Genomic DNA, 17,750 nt, shown 5'->3' on the forward strand with positions numbered 1-17,750 from the left:
AGTTTGCATAATTTATCTATTACTATGAGAAGTAAACATGTTATCCAAAACAAAAATAAAAATATAGTGAGAAGAATGGCAATGTTTTATACTCTTCCAAATTTGTTTTCCTCCCAGGTTTATTGAAACATAATTGACACATAACTTTGTGTAAGTTGAAGGTGTACAGTGTGATGATTTGATATATGTGTGTATTGTGAAGTGACTGCCACAAGAGGGTCAGTCAACACATACATTACTTCACATAGTTACCTATTGTTTATTTTTTGTGATGAGAACTTTTAGCACTTTTCAAGGATACAGTACAGTATTGGTAACTACAGTCACCATACTTTGTATTCGATCCTCAGAATTTATCTTATAACTGGAAGTTTGTACCCCTTGACTGTTAAGCATTTGTCTCCACTGACCCCACTCCTGCCCCCCAGTAATCTAATTTCTGTTTCTACTAGTTTGGGTTTTGGGGGTGTTGTTTTTATTTTTTTAAGATTTTTTATTATAAGTAAGATCATACAGGGTGTTTTCTCTGTCTGACTTATTTCACTTAGCCTAATGCCCTCAAGATTCATGTTGTTGCAAATTGTAGGATTTCCTTCTTTCTCATTGTTGAATGATACTCCTGTGTGTGTGTACGCTCACACATACATACTTCGTTTTCTTCATTCATTCACCCATTTACAGACACAAAGTTTATTTCTATGTCTTGGCTGTTGTAAATAATACTCCAGTGAACATAAGGATGCAGATCTCTCTTCAGGGTATTTCCTTTGGTGTATACTTAGAAGTGGAATTGTTGGGTCATATGGTAGTTCTATTTTTTTTCCTTTCTGGAACCTCTATACTTTTTCCCACTGCAGCTGTATCAATTTACATTCCCCCTAGCATTCTCTGTGCAAGTTAGGGAGCAAATTTGAACTTCTGCTCCAATGCTCAGCTTAGCCTCCAGTTCTTCCCTCTTGGAAGTGTGGGCCACAAGTGCCCGGGAGTTGTGGAGCACATCCGAAGGGCCACTTGAGCTGGGAGCCAAGCCAGCAACCGTGCCCTACTGTTGAGCATAGTCTCTAGCCTTGTAGAACCAGGGACCATGAGCAACCTCAGAGCCCAGCCTGCAGTACCACCCAGCCACGGAGCCCCTTCTACCAGCCCACCCAGCAGCAGAGCCCAGCATGTGGCCTTCTTATTTGATGGACACAGTCTGCAGCCTTGTTGAGGCAAGTAGTCCAGCCAGTGACCCCGTCTAACCATGGAGCATAACCTGCAGTTCCACCCAGCTCCAGTGTCTGGACAGCCACTCTGTCTGGCTGAGGAGCCCAGTCATGGCACCTCCTCTGTGACCTCAGAGCAAGGGGAGTAGCCATATCTGACTAGAGACCCCAACAGCCAGCTGAAGCAAAGGATTCTAACTAGCATCATAAAAATGTGAGTGTAGAGCTTCTTTGGAGGCTCAGTGTTAAATAATCCACCTGTAATGCAGGAAACCTAGGTTTGATCCCTGATCTGGAAACATTCCACGTGCCAGTGGAACTAAGCCCGTGTGTGTGTGTGTGTGTGTGTATGCATGCTCAGTTGTGTCAGACTCTGCACCACAACTATAGAGCCTATACTCTAGAACCTAGGAATTGCAACTACTGAGTCCACGTGCCCGAGAGCCCGTGCTCCACAAGAGAGGCCTGTGTCCTGTGAATAGAGTAACTTGTGCTCACAGCAACTAGAGAAAGGCCCACACAGCAATGAAGACCCAGCACAGCTGAAAATAAATAATAAATAAATAGATAAAATTGGAAAAAAAATGAATTCTTTGGTGTAAAATTCTTCACTAAAGATAAATATATAAAGTCAGATTTTCTAATATTGTAATAGTGGCTTGTAAATCACAGTTCTAGTTTAAAAGTTATAAAAGATGTGTTAAAATATCCATCACTACAATAATGTATTATTGGATACAAATATAAAAAGGTGTAGATTATAACATCAATAACCTAAAATGTGAGGGGTGAGCATGAGGAGGGGGGCTTCCCAGGTGGAGCTAGTGGTAAAACCCTGCCTGCCAATACAGAAGACATAAGAGATGAGAGTTTGATTCCTGGGTTGGGAAGATCCCCTGGAGAAGGAAACGGCAACCTGCCCCAGTATTCTTGCCTGGAGAATCCTATGGACAGAAGAGCCTGACGGGCTATAGTCCACAGGGTCACAGAGAGTCAGACGTGACTGAAGCAATTTAGCACGTGTGCATGCACGGGAGTGAGGAGAAGTAAAAGTTTCTGAGTGCTCCTAAAGTTATTGTCAGTTTAAAATAGGATGTTGTGAGATATTTTATGTAAGTTTCAGAGTGATCACAGAAAAAACCTTGTGGTAGATACACAGAAAATTATGATAAAGAAATCAGAGCATACAGCCACAGAAAGTCATCAACTCAAAAAGGAAGACAGCAAGAAAAGCAGCAAAGAACAAGAATGTACAAAACTGTCAGAAAACAGTTAAATGGCAGTAGTAAATCCCTACCTATCAATAGCGTAAGCCTAAATGGATTAAGTTCTCCAAACTTGAAAATTTCTTAATGTCTGGCTTAAACCCAGCTGGTTCTATTAATAATATCAACATCTGCACTGCATATATGATATATTGTTTTTGGTTGAAGTCACTCCACTTGTCAGGTACTGGGCTCTATGCTGGACAACAGAAATATGACAAACAAAACAAATGTGATCCCTCTGTTCATAGAGTCTACAGCCTATGGAGGGATAGCGTCTATCAACCACGATTACACCAGTAACTTCCTAACTGCTCCTGCAACAGCAGCTACAAACCAGGAGCAGAAGATGCTATGAGAGCGCCTGACTAGGGAGACCGACCTGGGCTGAGGAATCTGGGATTAGGTGTTTTGAAAATACAACCATATTATAGCCTACAGGAAAAAAAAAAAAAAAAAAAAGAAAGATACTTTCATATCTTTATTTTAAACGTTGATTTTTAAAAATAAAATTCATTATTAGCAAATTCACATTGAAGCAATCATCTAGACAGATGGAAACTCTGCATTCAAAGCACATTCATGTCTTTCTATCAGCTAGCAATTAGACATGTGAAAGCATATTCTTAAACCATAATGTGTCAAAGATTTGCAGTTTTTAAAGCAATACTGTCAAGCTGCAAAACTTACGAAATTATCCACTTTTTTATTACTGCCTTTGATTTATATGTCCCTGAAAGTGAGGCTTGGAACTCTTCCCATTTGGTTATTGCAGTCACAGGAGAAAATTGAAATAACATTTTTTTTTTTTTTTTTTAGCCTTCTTATAATTGTATTAGAGTCTTTAAGGGAACCAGATTTTATTAACTTATTCTTTTTGGGGTACCAAATATCCTGCTGTCTTAGTAGTAATAGCAGCAATAAAAAGGCAATTTTAGAATCTGGAAATTTCTAATCAACTCTTCTTTTGAATTTTAAACCAGCAGCCAGAAATAAATGAGCAGTCCTATAAAGTTAGACCAGTAAGTACAACACAAGTGTTGAAGTGTTGGTCATTCAGTCATGTCTGACTCTGTGGCTCCATGCACTGTAGCCCGCCAGGCTCCTCTGTCTATGGAATTCTGCAGGCAAGAGTACTGGAGTGGGTAGCCATTCCCTTCTCTAGGGTATCTTCCCAACCCAGGGACTGAACCAGGGTCTCCCGCATTGCAGGCAGACTCTTTACTGTCTGAGTCACCAGCAAAGCCCAAAGCAACTGGGGGGTTAAAGTGCTGCTGCTACCGCCTTTCTCAAATCCAGACCAGGAAGCTACTTACAGCGTTTCAGAGCATCGCTATAACCCACAAGACCACAGGGAAGATCCCAGTCTGCCCAGGTGGGGCAAGGAGCTCTGACCTGGTAGAGAGAAGCAGAGCAGATGAGGTAGGCCTGAGGACAGGCAGATCCCCGAAAGCCAAGTCGAATCTGAGTGAAGCAAACCCTGGGATTCTTGGTCCACTCTCACCAATGAGTACTATTCTATCTCTTCCTTCTTCTCCTTTGCCTCCCCCTTCTTCCATGGAAAGAAGCTAGTGGAAGAGAGAAAGCTAAGGAAAGAACTTGGAAAAAGGGAGAAAATAATTGCTGACTCCAAGTAGAATGGGACTTAAAATCAGGAATAAATAGCTTCTCTTCTTTATTATTGTCATGGTTTCTTTCTGCTGTCTTTATTGCCACTAGAAACAGCAACACAAAAAGGTACTCTGCTAAGAACCGCCTCTTCTCTCCTGCCTTCCCTACCTCCAGCCAACCCATTAACTGTGGCTTGAAAAACAGACATGTTCTTAAGAAACCTAGACTTCCTACCTTCTCCAAAATCGATCTTAGAGATGATTTACTTTTAAGCCAGTTGAGGAAGAATGCTGTTACCTGTAAGAGATGATTTACTTTTAAAAAATAATGAGCTTTCACTATAAGTAAGGTGAAAAGGCAGCCTTCAGAATGGGAGAAGATAATAGCAAACAAAACAACTGACCAAGAATTAATCTCCAAAATGTACAAGCAGCTCATGCCACTCAATACCAGAAAAATAAACTCCCAATCAAAAAGTGGGCCAAAGAACTACACAGACATTTCTCCAAAGAAGACATACAGATGGCTAACAAACACATGAAAAGATGCTCAACATCACTCATTATCAGAGAGATGCAAATCAAAACCACAATGAGATACCATCTCACGCTGGTCAGAATGGCTGCTATCCAAAAGTCTACAAACAATAAATGCAGGAGAGGGTGTGGAGAAAAGGGAACCCTCTTACACTGTTGGTGGGAATACAAATTAGTACAGCCACTATGGAGAACAGTGTGGGAAATCCTTAAAAAACTGGAAATAGAACTGCCATATGACCCAGCAATCCCACTGCTGGGCATACAGCCCAAGGAAATCAGAATTGAAAGAGACACATATACCCCAAAATGTTCATTGCAGCACTGTTTACAAAAGCTAGGAAATGGAAGCAACCTAGATGTCCATTGGCAGACGACTGCATAAGAAAGTTGTGGTACATAAACACAGTGGGATATTACTCAGCTATAAAAAGGAACACGTTTGAGTCAGTTCTAATGAGGTGGATGAACCTGAAGCCTATTACACAAAGTGAAGTAACTCAGAAAGAGATACAAATGCCGTGTATTAACACATATATATGGAATTTAGAAAGATGGTTCCTTCGATCCTACATGCAGAGCAGCAAAGGAGACACAGATGTAAAGAAGAGACTTTTGTACTCAGCGGGAGAAGGCAAGGGTGGGATGATTTGAGAGAATAGCATTGAAACATGTATATTACCATATGTAAAATAGATGACCAGTGCAAGTTCGATCCCTGAAGCAGGGCACTCAAAGCCAGTGCTCTGGGACAAGCCAGAGGGATGGGGATAGGAGGGAGGAGGGAGTGGGGTTCAGGATGGGGGCATACATGGACACCCATGGCCAGTTCATGTCTATGTATGGCAAAAACCACTGCAATATTGTAAAGTAATTAGCTTCCAATTAAAATAAATAAATTGTTTTAAAAAAACAAAACTAACAAAGATGGGGGTGGGGGAATGAGGTATCATTGTGATACATGGTAAAAAGCTTTATAATCTGAGACCCACCCCCCCAACACACTCCCCAAACTGATATAATCTTTGATGAGTTCACTTTCTGAAACACAATTTCACCCATATAATTGGTGTGAAGGATGGTTAAAATAATATTAACTCAAATCTTTTAAAATAATCTAATGAGAGAATATGTGCACAGAGAGTATTTAAATAAATCACTATCCAAATAAATATTCAATTATTTCTTATTGATTACAACTTTATCTGAAGGTCTGTAAGAGTTATAATATTCCCACTGATGGCATACAGAATGCACTTTATTTGGTTTTTTAGAATTTTCAGTACAGTTCCTAGGGATATGTACTCTTAAAGATAATTCTAATTTAATTTCTCTCTCCCTGCCTCCCTCCTTCCTTCTTCTGTTTCTTCCTTCCCTCCTTTCTCTTTTGCCTCCATTCTTTCTTCCTTTATTCCTTTCCTTCCTTTTGGGGGATGTGTGTGCTGTGTGCTTAGTCTCTTAGTGTGCCTGACTGTGCAACCCCACGGACTGTAGCCCACCAGGTTCCTCTGTCCATGGGATTTTCCAGGAAAGAATACTAGCGTGGGTTGCCGTGCCATCTTTCAAGGGACCCAGGGATCGAACCCTGGTCTCCCACATTGCAGACAGATTCTTTACCATCTGAGCCACCAGGGAAGCCCTTTTGGGGGATAATGTAGTCCAAAGAGTATGCCTTTTATGTATTAAGATTAAGTGATATGTATAATTTTAAAACTCCCTTGGGAGTAGGATTCTTTATACCATCTATTTATGTGAAAAGACTTTTTTAGTGCTTTATTTATAAAATGCCAAATTAAAATCTGATTCCTAGTAATTCAGCCCTGACATCAGAACTGGAAATGCATGAGTAGTCTATGTACTTGATATTTAATATTTACCTAAATTACTAATAGCACTCTGAACTGAGAGCTGTTCACTATCTGACAGTGATTTTTATTACACTCCATATATTACTGCAAGTGAGGCATATATTTTACAAAGTAAAAAAACAAGCAAAAAACTTAACTCTGAAGTTCTAAGATAATTACTTTATTAAGTGTTTTAGTTTCTAAACACAGAGACAAAATTTGTTGCTTAAACTACTGCATAATTGCACTCATCTCACACACTAGCAAAGTAATGCTCAAAATTCTCCAAGCCAGGCTTCAACCATATGTGAACTGAGAATTTCCAGATGTTCAAGCTGGATTTAGAAAAGGCAGAGAAACCAGAGATCAAATTGCCAACATGCATTGGATCATGAAAAAAGCAAGAGAGTGCCATAAAAACATCTACTTCTGCTTTATTGACTATGACAAAGCCTTTGATTGTGTGGATCACAACAAACTGGAAAATTCTTCAAGAGATGGGAATACCAGACCACCTGACCTGCCTCCTGAGGAATCTGTATGCAGGTCAAGAAGAAGCAGTTAGAAATGGACATGGAACAATGGACTGGTTCCAAATTGGGAAAGGAATATGTCAAGGCTATATATTGTCACCCTGCTTATTTAACCTACATGCAGAGTACATCATGCGAAATGCTGGGCTGAATGAAGCACAAGCTGGAATCAAGATTGCCAGGAGAAATATCAATACCCTCAGATATGCAGATGACACCACCCTTATGGCAGAAAGCGAAAGGGAACTGAAGAGTCTCTTGATGAAAGTGAAAGAGGAGAGTGAAAAAGTTGGCTTAAAACTCAACATTCAAAAAAACAAAGATCATGGAATCCGGTTCATCACTTCATGGCAAATAGATGGGGAAACAATGGAAACAGTGAGAAACTTTATTTTTTTGGACTCCAAAATCACTGCAGATGGTGACTGTAGCCATGAAATTAAAAGACACTTACTCCTTGGAAGGAAAGTTCTGACCAACCTAGACAGCATATTAAAAAGCAGAGACATTACTTTGCCAACAAAGGTCCATCTAGTCAAGTCTATAGTTTTTCCAGTAGTCATGTATGGATGTGAGAGTTGGACTATAAAGAAAGCTGAGCGCCGGAGAATTGATGCTTTTGAACTGTAGTGTTGGAGAAGACTCTTGAGAGTCCCTTGGACTGCAAAGAGATCCAACCAGTCCATCCTAAAGGAGATCAGTCCTGGGTGTTCATTGGAAGGACTGATGTTGAAGCTGAATCTCCAATACTTTGGCCACCTGATGAGAAGAGCAGACTCATTGGAAAAGACTCTGATGCTGGGAAAGATTGAGGGCAGGAGGAGAAGGGGACAACAGAGGATGAGATGCTTGGATGGCATCACCAACTCAATGGACATGAGTTTGAGCAAGCTCTGGGAGTTGGTGATGGACAGGGAAGCCTGACATGCTGCAGTCCATGGGGTCACAAAGAGTCGGACATGACTGAGCGACTGGACTGAATTGAACTGAATTATGTCAGACTTCATTTGTCATGCTTTTTACATTTTTAAAAAATACAACCGTATGACTTTAATACACTACCAGTTTGTTACCACTTTCACAAGTCCATGAGTGTGCTTTATGTTCCTTCCTCCCTCTTTTCCTTTTTCCTCTCCCTTCCATCCTTCCTCCCTTCTGTTTCTTTTTCCTAACTTCATTGCCTCCTCCTTTGTTTTGAATCTTAGTCTACACATTTTCCTCAAACGTTTACCACAGTGTGTTCAATATATAAAATAACAACAAAAAAATAAATAACAAACCTATGAAGATAACAAAAGTCAGTATAGATGTAGGAGGGGAAAGGAGAATGTATTTCTCCATTTTGCCTGAAATACATGCTCCATTTTTGTTTTTTGTTTTTTATGTGGAGATCAGTGAATCTATTCATTTATGACCGTATAACGAATCCATCCTCAGGAAGGCAAAATATACTCATTTTTAAGTTTTAAGTATTAATTTGAAGACACCCATATACCACTTATTCATCTGCCAATTGTCTATATAGGTTAAGTAAAATTGACCCTAGCCAAAAAAAAAAAAAAAAAAAATAGAAATTACTGGTTTACTATGTGAAGGATATGTTAGGATACCTTTTGAAGTTGTATTGGTAGGGGAATTCTGCTGTCGTGTTTACTCTGAAAATACTTCTATCTCAGGAGCCAAGATAGTTTATTTCATCGTGCATGTGTGTGCATGCTCAGTCGTGTCCAACTCTTTGTGACCCCATAGACTGTACCTGGCGGGCGCCTCTGTCCACGGAATTTTCCAGGCAAGTATACTGGAGTGGGTTGCCATTTCCTTCTCCATAATTTCAGTATATATAGCACCAATTAGTGCTTTCAATATGGTTACACAGCTTTGTCATACCCTTTCGCATGCTCTCCCACTCCCATAATTGGAAAGAGGTAGATGTTTCCAGATTTTGGTTGTGCAACACAGCTGTAATGGTTAACCTCGCAAATAACTGGTCTGGATATTTTGGCTTATAACTTATCTTTTGTGATCATTTTTATGGTCCTAACAGAAGTCATAATTTTGGCAACATCTCTGCCAAATTCTTTGTGTTTTTTTTTTTCCTTTGGCTTAAAATATTTTGTAAAGCTATTAGTAATATTAAGTCTAACCCTCATAGATGTTTGTGAAAGAAATTTGTTCATGGATGTTAAAAAATCTCATTCACTGGTAAACATTACAGTGCAGTAGCATATATTTATGTAAGTTAAATTCAATTTATGTGTGTGGAAGACAGAGAGAGAGAGAGATCAGTTGATTTTGTCCTCTGTCCACAGGGTAAATTTTTGGCTCTGAGTGAGCATGAAATGGAATACACTAATCTGCTGTCCTCAGTTCCCAACAACCTAAGTGTGAGCATCTTACTGCAGTAAGTGTAATTCTCATTTTTAAACACACAGTAAATAGTTTTTTTTTCCTGCAACATGGTCTCTAAATGCCTTACATGCAAGCCAGCTGCCATCTGGTGATTTACCAAAGAAAACAGAATTCTAGTCTAAGACTGGAGAAAAAATTGTGTTGGATTGAATTAATTCCCGCATGAGATGCTACTGTGGTATGACTCCATCATTAGTAGTTGGAACCATAGCTTAGTATTATAAACAATTTTTAATGCAAATATGGAGAAAAAAAATTACCGTATGAGTAGGCAAAAGAACCTTGCTGTTACTAAAATGCTGGTAAATATTTTGGTTGCCATTTTATGATTAAAATAAGATGCTTTAGCATCATTTATTAAACTGAGACCAGACTCTAGTGCAAATCTGGGTTTACTGGAATCTGAAATAAGAATGCCATGGATTTACTTAGTAAAAGTGCTAAAAATGAGTGAACACTTAATTAATGCTATGGCTACTTGTGGAAACTGAATTTGAAGTTAATAAAAACAATACTATATGATTAGACAGAGTAAAACAGCCATCTGAATTTTTCTTCTTTTTTTCTCATTTGCATTTTCTTATTGTTGTTTTATATTGGCATATAAGTATAAAGATTTAGCTTGCATGTCATAAATTGAGAAAAAAAATTTACTATTTTTTTAACCTCCCCCCTCATCATTTACTGTTGAACAAAATGTATCATTTAATAGACTAGCTGGTTAATGAACAGTTGAAGAGGGGTTAAATTTTAAAAAGCTATGATAACAATAGCAGAAGTAAATATCAGTTTAATACTTTGTATGTAGTTGGTATTGTGATATATGTTTACCTTACATTATGTAGCAATCTTCAGAGCATGCTTTTGTAATGGGCATTATTTTATTGGCCACCTTTAACCTACGAGAAAGTTGAGGCATAGAGAACTTTGCAAATTTTTCCGAGAATCAAAAGTAGTGTTAGAGCCAGTTCCTAATCTCTGTAATCTCAAAGCCCATTTAATTAGCTACTGTAGCATTCTGACACACACAAGGACATCTAGAAACAGACCCAAACACAGTTTATAAAAATTTAATGGTGGATGCTCCTCGATTTAGAAGTGGAGGCGCGTCATTAAAATCCTTGTAAGTCATTACTTTGTTGTATATTCTTTTCATTCTTTCAGTCTTAAACTCTGTCTCACATTCCTTCTGACCTGCTGCCTTAGACATTGACGTCACCGCTTTGGTCTAGACTCCCTCTTCTGTGGATGTTATTGTTAGGAATGGCGCAGGTCAGTCTCATCTGCCTCCCAAAGAGACAGCAGGCTTGTGTCACAAGAATGCAGAGACAGTGCCAGGAGGGGTGGCTAGAGGTGGTGGCTGTCTCACACCACTTATATCTGACTCCATTAGTGGTCAAGCTTACTTGCCTGCAGAATAATGTAGCAGTGATTGTGAATTTGACTGCCATGCTGGTGCTCACTTCACAGTCAAAAGAGTTGTTTATACTCCCAGCCTCTTCCCAGTTTACCAGTTTTTAATTTGCGGCTCTCCAGTCTCTCTTCTGACCCACTACACATAGAAATTTCTTTGCCAATGCCATAAATCATTTTGTTGCTAAATCAAATAGTCATTTGATTCTACATTTCCTCTTACTTAGTACCATCATTTGTCACAGCTGACCATTTCCTCTTTCTGGAATATACTCTTCTGTTGGTTTCTTCAGCACCATAATTTCCTATCACCTTCCTGGACATTTTTTCTGGTTTCTTCTATGTCCATTTTATAACGTGTGGACTACATGACTGCAGTGGACATTTTTATTCACTCAATCTGGTCACAGAGGTTGAATTAGGGATTCTACATGACCCAAATTAGGTGAAAGAGAGCCAAGGAGTTTCTTTCCTAGAACTTCTGCTGAAGCCATCAAGGAAAAATTACATTCTTTCTACCGTGATTTCTGGTGGTGAGAATGATGTTAAGCAGAGTGTAGTTGAATTTCAGAAAAAGAGGCCATCACTGTGGAAAGCAGATAAACACTAAGTCCTGATTAATTCATTAATTAATTCATTAATTCAGTCCTAGATTCAAATGGGTCTGAAACCTTAAGAATATTTCTGGATTTTTCCAAAACATGAGCCAAAATATTTCCTTGATTGTATGGGTGAGATATTATATCATTTATACATGAAAGAGTCTTTCATGATCGGATGCTCCCCTCCCACCTACCAACCCATCATCAATGAACTCTAGATTTCATAATTTTCTATTAGAAATCTCATTTTAGATGCACTGAAAATGTCATTTAGATGCCACTGAACATGCCCACTTCTATACACATAGGAACCCAACCAGCAACTTGACCATGCTCTTTCACTCTTTTCTCCCCTTTATGCATCCCCCCATATCAGGTGGAACAGTGGGAAAGAATCTGCCTGCCAATGCAGGTGACATTTGTTCAATCCCTGGGTCAAGATTCCCTGGAGAAGGAAATGGCAACCCACTCCAGTATTCTTGCCTGGAAAATTCCATGGACAGAGGAGCCTGGCTGGCTACAGTCCATGGGGTCGCAGAGAGTTGCGACCTGATCATGCTATGCATATCCAAATCAATCGTCCAGTCCTATTAACCTACTTCTAAATTGTTCTTTATTTCATCTAGTTCTCCTCATCCTCGTGGCCCCAATATATGGTATACTACTATCTTTTGCGTGAATTACTTTAGTTTTCTTAACTGATTTGCTTGCCTCCAGTCCATATTTTGCCCTGCAGTCAGAGTGATGTGTGTCCAAAATGCAAATATGATTATAGTCTTCAGTTTAAAACTTTATATGGCTCTCTTCTGCACGCAGAGTACGATGAACCCAAACTACTCGCTGTGGCTCACGTCACGATCTGACCCTTGCTTATCTCTGATCCCTCCACGTACACAATCATCTCACACAGAGAACTGTGCTTAGCCCCACAGGGCCATGCTCTCTCCCTGGCCTTGTGTGTCATGCTCTCTCCTCTGCTCTAGAACATTCTTCTCCTCTGCTGCTCCCAGTAGAATTCATCCATCCTGAGGAACGCTTCCATCAGACACTGTGCTCCTCCAAGACAAGTGCCAAGTCTGAGTTAAAGGCCCTTATTTGTGCTCCTTGAGCTACTGGACCACATTCACCTCCTGTAATTGTGACTTGCCTATTTCTGTGATCACTGCCGATTTATACCACTCACCTGAAAGAAAACCATCAAGAGTAAAGGTCTCAAATAATGCCTTTGGCAGCGCTGCTCCACAACTACTTGTGTAAATGAATGAATGAACAGCGATTAAATAGTCAGGCATACCACAGAATCGACACAGATGAAGTTTCCTGCTTATATAATTGTATAAGCCTCTCTCCAGTGTATTCTAAGTGGCTCAGCCTGGCAACAAAAGTTTAAAAATGGAGTTTTTGGATAGAGAGACTTCAGATCTTACTTGCAATCTTTCTTTCTCCCCAAACTCATTTGATTGGTATTACACTTAAAATTAGGCAAAGGTTTATATCAGGGGAAAAGAGGGCATGCCCTTATCTTTCCAAATCCATTTTCTTATCGAAACATAGACCTTTTGACCCCAGTTTACATATTCATTTTTAAGCTTAAAATAGTAAAATGACACAAGAGATAGGTTGACAGTTCATGAAGGAAATTACGGTGCTCTGTGATAACTAATTGTATTACAGAAAACATCACAGCTAAGAGGCTGCCAAGACAAATTCGATGCCTCAAGCAAAAGATGCCTGAGGGTGGGTAAAAGAAAGAAAGTGAAAGTGGCTCAGTTGTGTCCGACTCTTTGCGACCCCATGGACTATACAATCCATGGAATTCTCCAGGCCAGAATACTGGAGTAGGTAGCCTTTCCCTTCTCCAAGGGATCTTCCCAACCCAGGGATGGAACCCAGATCTCCCACATTGCAGGCAGATTCTTTACCAGCTGAGCCATAAGGGAGAAAACCTTGAGGGTGGGTGGGAGGACAGAAAATAAAAGAAATAAAGGACACTCTGAAGAGATCTCAGTTCTCATGCCCCTAGCCTTGCTGACCTCTCCTCACCACAGACAGACACACAGCCTGTCTCAGCTAGTACTTGTTGGATACCACGTATGAATTCAGACTTCCCTGATTTGAGTTTCTTGACCCCTAAAGAAACAGTCATTTGAATGTTATAAGCCTATCAAAGAAATTTCCTATTCCTTATTCCTAATTTCTTATTGAGGAAAATAAAGCACCAAAGTCCCCTGGACAGCAAGGAGATCAAACCAGCCAATCTTTAAGGAAATCAACCCTGAATATACATTGTAAGCACTAATGCTGAAGCTGAAGCTCCAGTACTTTGGCCATCTGATGTGAAGAGCTGACCCTTTGGAAAAGACGCTGATGCTGGGAAGGACTGAGGGCAGGAGGAGAAAGGGGAAACAGAGGATGAGATGGTTGGGTGACATCGTTCACTCAGTGGACATGCGTTTGAACAGACTCTGGGAGATAGTGAAAGACAGGGAAGCCTGGCGTGCTGCAGTCCGTGGGGCTACTAAGAGTCGGATACAGCTTAGCAACTGAACAACAGCAATAAAGCACCAAACATAAGGAATGGAAAATTCAACAGAAAGCTAACAAGATAGAGAAGTTCCCAGCTGCTTTCCTTCAATCTATTTTCTTCTCCTCCAATCTGATCATCACAGAGGTGTCAGAATATTGTAGGAATTCCAAACTGAGCAGATTCTCCTTCAAACTCTTCAAATCTTCTCATTACCTTTGGGATAAAGTCCCTAATCCACAATATGCCTCTTATTCTTGCCACAGGCTGTTCTGTAGACTGCCCTTCACTTCCTTGAAGGCACTGTGTTCTGCTCTGTCCCAAGACATTTGCACATGCTATTCTTTCTGCCTGAAATATTTTGATACTGAAACCATTGACCTCAGATTGGGATTGAATGCATGTGACTGGGACTCACAACCAGCCAAAACCCAGTTTGGGACTCGAACCCACATGGCCAGGATTCATACCTGGCCAAAACCCTGTTTGGGACTTGAACCCACATGGCTGGGACTCAAACTCAGCCAAAACCCAGTTTGGGACTCTAACCCAGAATCTTTTAATTAGAGCCACTCACCCGGTGTCTGGACTCACTAAGGTTCAGGGTCTTTGTGTCTTGGTGCAGGAGGAATTCAGCGAAAGGCAAAGTGATAGGCAAGAAGTAGATTTATTAATATAGGATGCTTATAAGAGATGCAAGTGGGCAGGCAAGGAAGCTCTGTCCTGAGGATTGGGTGGGCTGCAATTTATAATGAAAACAAGGGGGTGGGGTGGGGAGAAGACCACCTTCTGTTCACTTTTACTAGCTCCTCCTTCATATTAGGCGGGAAAGTGTCTGACCCTAGGAGGTCAAACTAGGATTATCGTATTAGTAGAAGGGTGGTAACATTTCTTCCATCTAGTGGCCTGGGGCATATCTTGTGGTTTTGTTTATGGTTTTATAAGGTAGCAAGCCTGTTTCATTGAATAATGTTCCAATAGCTTTCTTGAGCTATCATTAACTTACCATGGCCACCCAAAGTTTCCTAGGTTTCCTTCTCTATCTATAGTCCCTAACTGGGACTTCTACAACTACTTGTGTAACTATCTTATTCTATCCCTGTTAATACTCTTCTACTTGCTTAATTAAATATTACCCACCCATCAGTTCAAATATCTCTTTCTCAAAGAAGTCTTCTCTGAGTTATCAGAGTGGGTTGAGTCACTCTTACTTTTGACATCTCCTTCAAAAGTGATGGCCTCCAACTAATAAAAAAAAAATAAATTAAAAAAAAAAACCCAAAAGTGATGACCTTGACGCTTATTGGAATTGCTTATCACCCTTATCAAATTCCCAATTAGATTATAAACTCCACGAACACAAAGACTATGTCTGGTCATTTTTTTTGAAGTTCTGTTTCTTCTCACAGTTATCTAACAATTACTGGTGGTTTATAAATGTCTGTTGAATGAATAAGTGTGGATTTGGGGGAAAGAGATTAGACAATATTTGTAATTCACATATCAAGGAAGGCCTCTCAGCAAGGCTTTGTTGTCAGTTGTTTGGCAAGAACCAGCTCTTAATCAGGACCAATTTCTTAAGATGTGTTCCACAGCATCTTGTCTCACGGCTCACTAAAAAAGTTGCTTGAATTTTAACAGCTTTTCCTCCATGTTACTAAATATCCCTCAGCTACTAAAACGTATCCATGGACAACTTTGAGATCATGTAAAATTGCTAATCTTGGATGCTGAAAATCTTTTATAACTGTGGTCTTTTAGCCCAGCTCGGAGGTGTGCCAGTCCTATGTTGTATTGGCATTTTGTACCACAATTAAAAATCTTCCTGTGAATTTCCTGCCCCATTTTCATCTGCAATATATCTAGTTTCTTATAGCATGGAGCCTCAAATAAAGGCCTCAGTGCTTACTTGGAAACTAACCTCACCAGAGCAGTCTAGAGAAAATTCTTATTTCTGCATGTGGATAGCCCTTAGTCAGCTATCTCCTGCCTGCTACACATTCTCTTCTCTTCTAGGAAAAAATCCAGTTTCTTAAGAAGTTACAAATTCTGTAACTTCTTACAGAATTAATTGATTAACCCCCAATTGCCAGAAAACTACCTATATAGTTTAAAAAGTGAAATAGTTAAATAAGATTTATAAAGAAAGTCAGTTTAACTGTTATTTCCTATAGCTTAACTGTTTTTTCTAAGATTTCCTTTCAAATTTATCTTCCTACCTCTCCTTTGAATTGTGTATTTTTACTCCTTAATTTTTAATTTTCAAGATGAGCTCTTTCTTCCAAATCTTTCTTACTGCTTCCTGCTCTTATAATGCAGTTCAATTTCTCTTTGATTAAGATTTTACAAAAAGTTTTCTCCTGTTCCTTTCACTATCCGCTTCAGATTTTTTTGTTTTGTGTTGTTTTCATTGTTCATTTTAATCTCTGCCTTTCATGTTAGAGGATTTTCTCTCCAGTTTGGTGATTATTGGCTGCCCAGTTATCTTTAAAGAGGCTAAATTGCTGATTGAATGTTCAGTGTAAGAAGGTAGGCTTTTCTACTTCTAGGCTTTACCACCATGTGATCTGTCTGGGTTGTTTCATTGGTGAAGCAGTGCTGAATACAGTTAACATATGCAGATTCTATTTTTTTTTTTTTTTTTTTTAAGACCAATCAGTTTTCCAAGAAAAAATCCCTGTAATATCCTACCCGAAATGAATGAGACTGGCTACCAGAGCTACTCATTCATAACTAAATGAGTCAAGGAAGTCCATGTATATATATGACCTTTTACTTTGCTCTTGAGTATTTCTTCTGATGCTCTTGTCTTCATCTATATATAGTGTCCCTCATTTCCAACCTTTCTAGAAAATAAAATCTAATATGCTGGGGAATGTGGAGGGGTGTGTGTGGGTGGGGGGTGGATTTCCTGACTGTGAGGAGCATGGGAGTGGATCTAGAGTTTGAATTACTGTTTATACAGATTTTTAAACAACCCTCCACTTGCAGGCCCCAGCTGTCCCCTACCCCACTTCAAGGTAGCTGGTGTTTCCTATTCCTGAGCTTTGCTGGGCTTCTGTATTGTAACTAGTTTGCTTCAGAGATTCCCACCCTTCTGGATGAAGCTTCTGGTCTTTTAGATCAGTCATAACTTACTTAATTGACTTTTAGCTTCACAAAGGCTTCCCTGGTAGCTCATCTGGTAAAGAATTTGCCTGTAATTCAGGAAACCCTCCCCTGGAGAAGGAATACGTTATGCACTCCAGTATTCATGGGCTTCCCTAGTGGCTCAGATGGTAAAGAATCCACCTGCAATGCAGGAGACCTGGGTTGGATCCTGGATTGGGAAGATCCCCTGGAGGAGAGGATGGCAACCGACTCTAGTATTCTTGCTGGGAGAATCGCCAAGGACAGAAGTGCCTGGTGGGCTATGGTCCATGGAGTCACAAAGAGTCTGACATGACTGATTGGCTAAGCACACACATACAAGCTTCTAAAACATATTTATCACCTTTCTCCTATGGAAGTTTTCCTTCTTGGTTTATAACATTTTTGAAATCCCTTTATGGTCATTTTAGTATGATTTTAACATAAAATACTGGCGTTTATGGTCAATTCACCATATTTAATCAGAACTTTGTAATTTTATTCTTTTTTTAATTGAAATATTGACACTTACTATTATATTAGTTTCACGTGTATGACACAATGATTTGATCTTTGTATGTATTACAAATGAGCACCACAATTAATGTCCACCACAACACATAGTTATAATTTTTCCTTATGATGAGAACTTATAAGATTTATTCACTTAACTATC

General features: G+C 39.6%; 1 protein-coding gene across 3 annotated transcripts in view; it reads right to left on the minus strand.

The window, feature by feature from the left end:
* Positions 1–17,750, minus strand: part of LOC133044015 (uncharacterized) — a 247,629-nt gene that overhangs the window by 185,526 nt on the left and 44,353 nt on the right. The gene's annotated exons all lie outside the window — the stretch shown is intronic.

Source organism: Dama dama, chromosome 3, assembly GCF_033118175.1.
Source record: "Dama dama isolate Ldn47 chromosome 3, ASM3311817v1, whole genome shotgun sequence".
Taxonomy (NCBI): domain Eukaryota; kingdom Metazoa; phylum Chordata; class Mammalia; order Artiodactyla; family Cervidae; genus Dama; species Dama dama.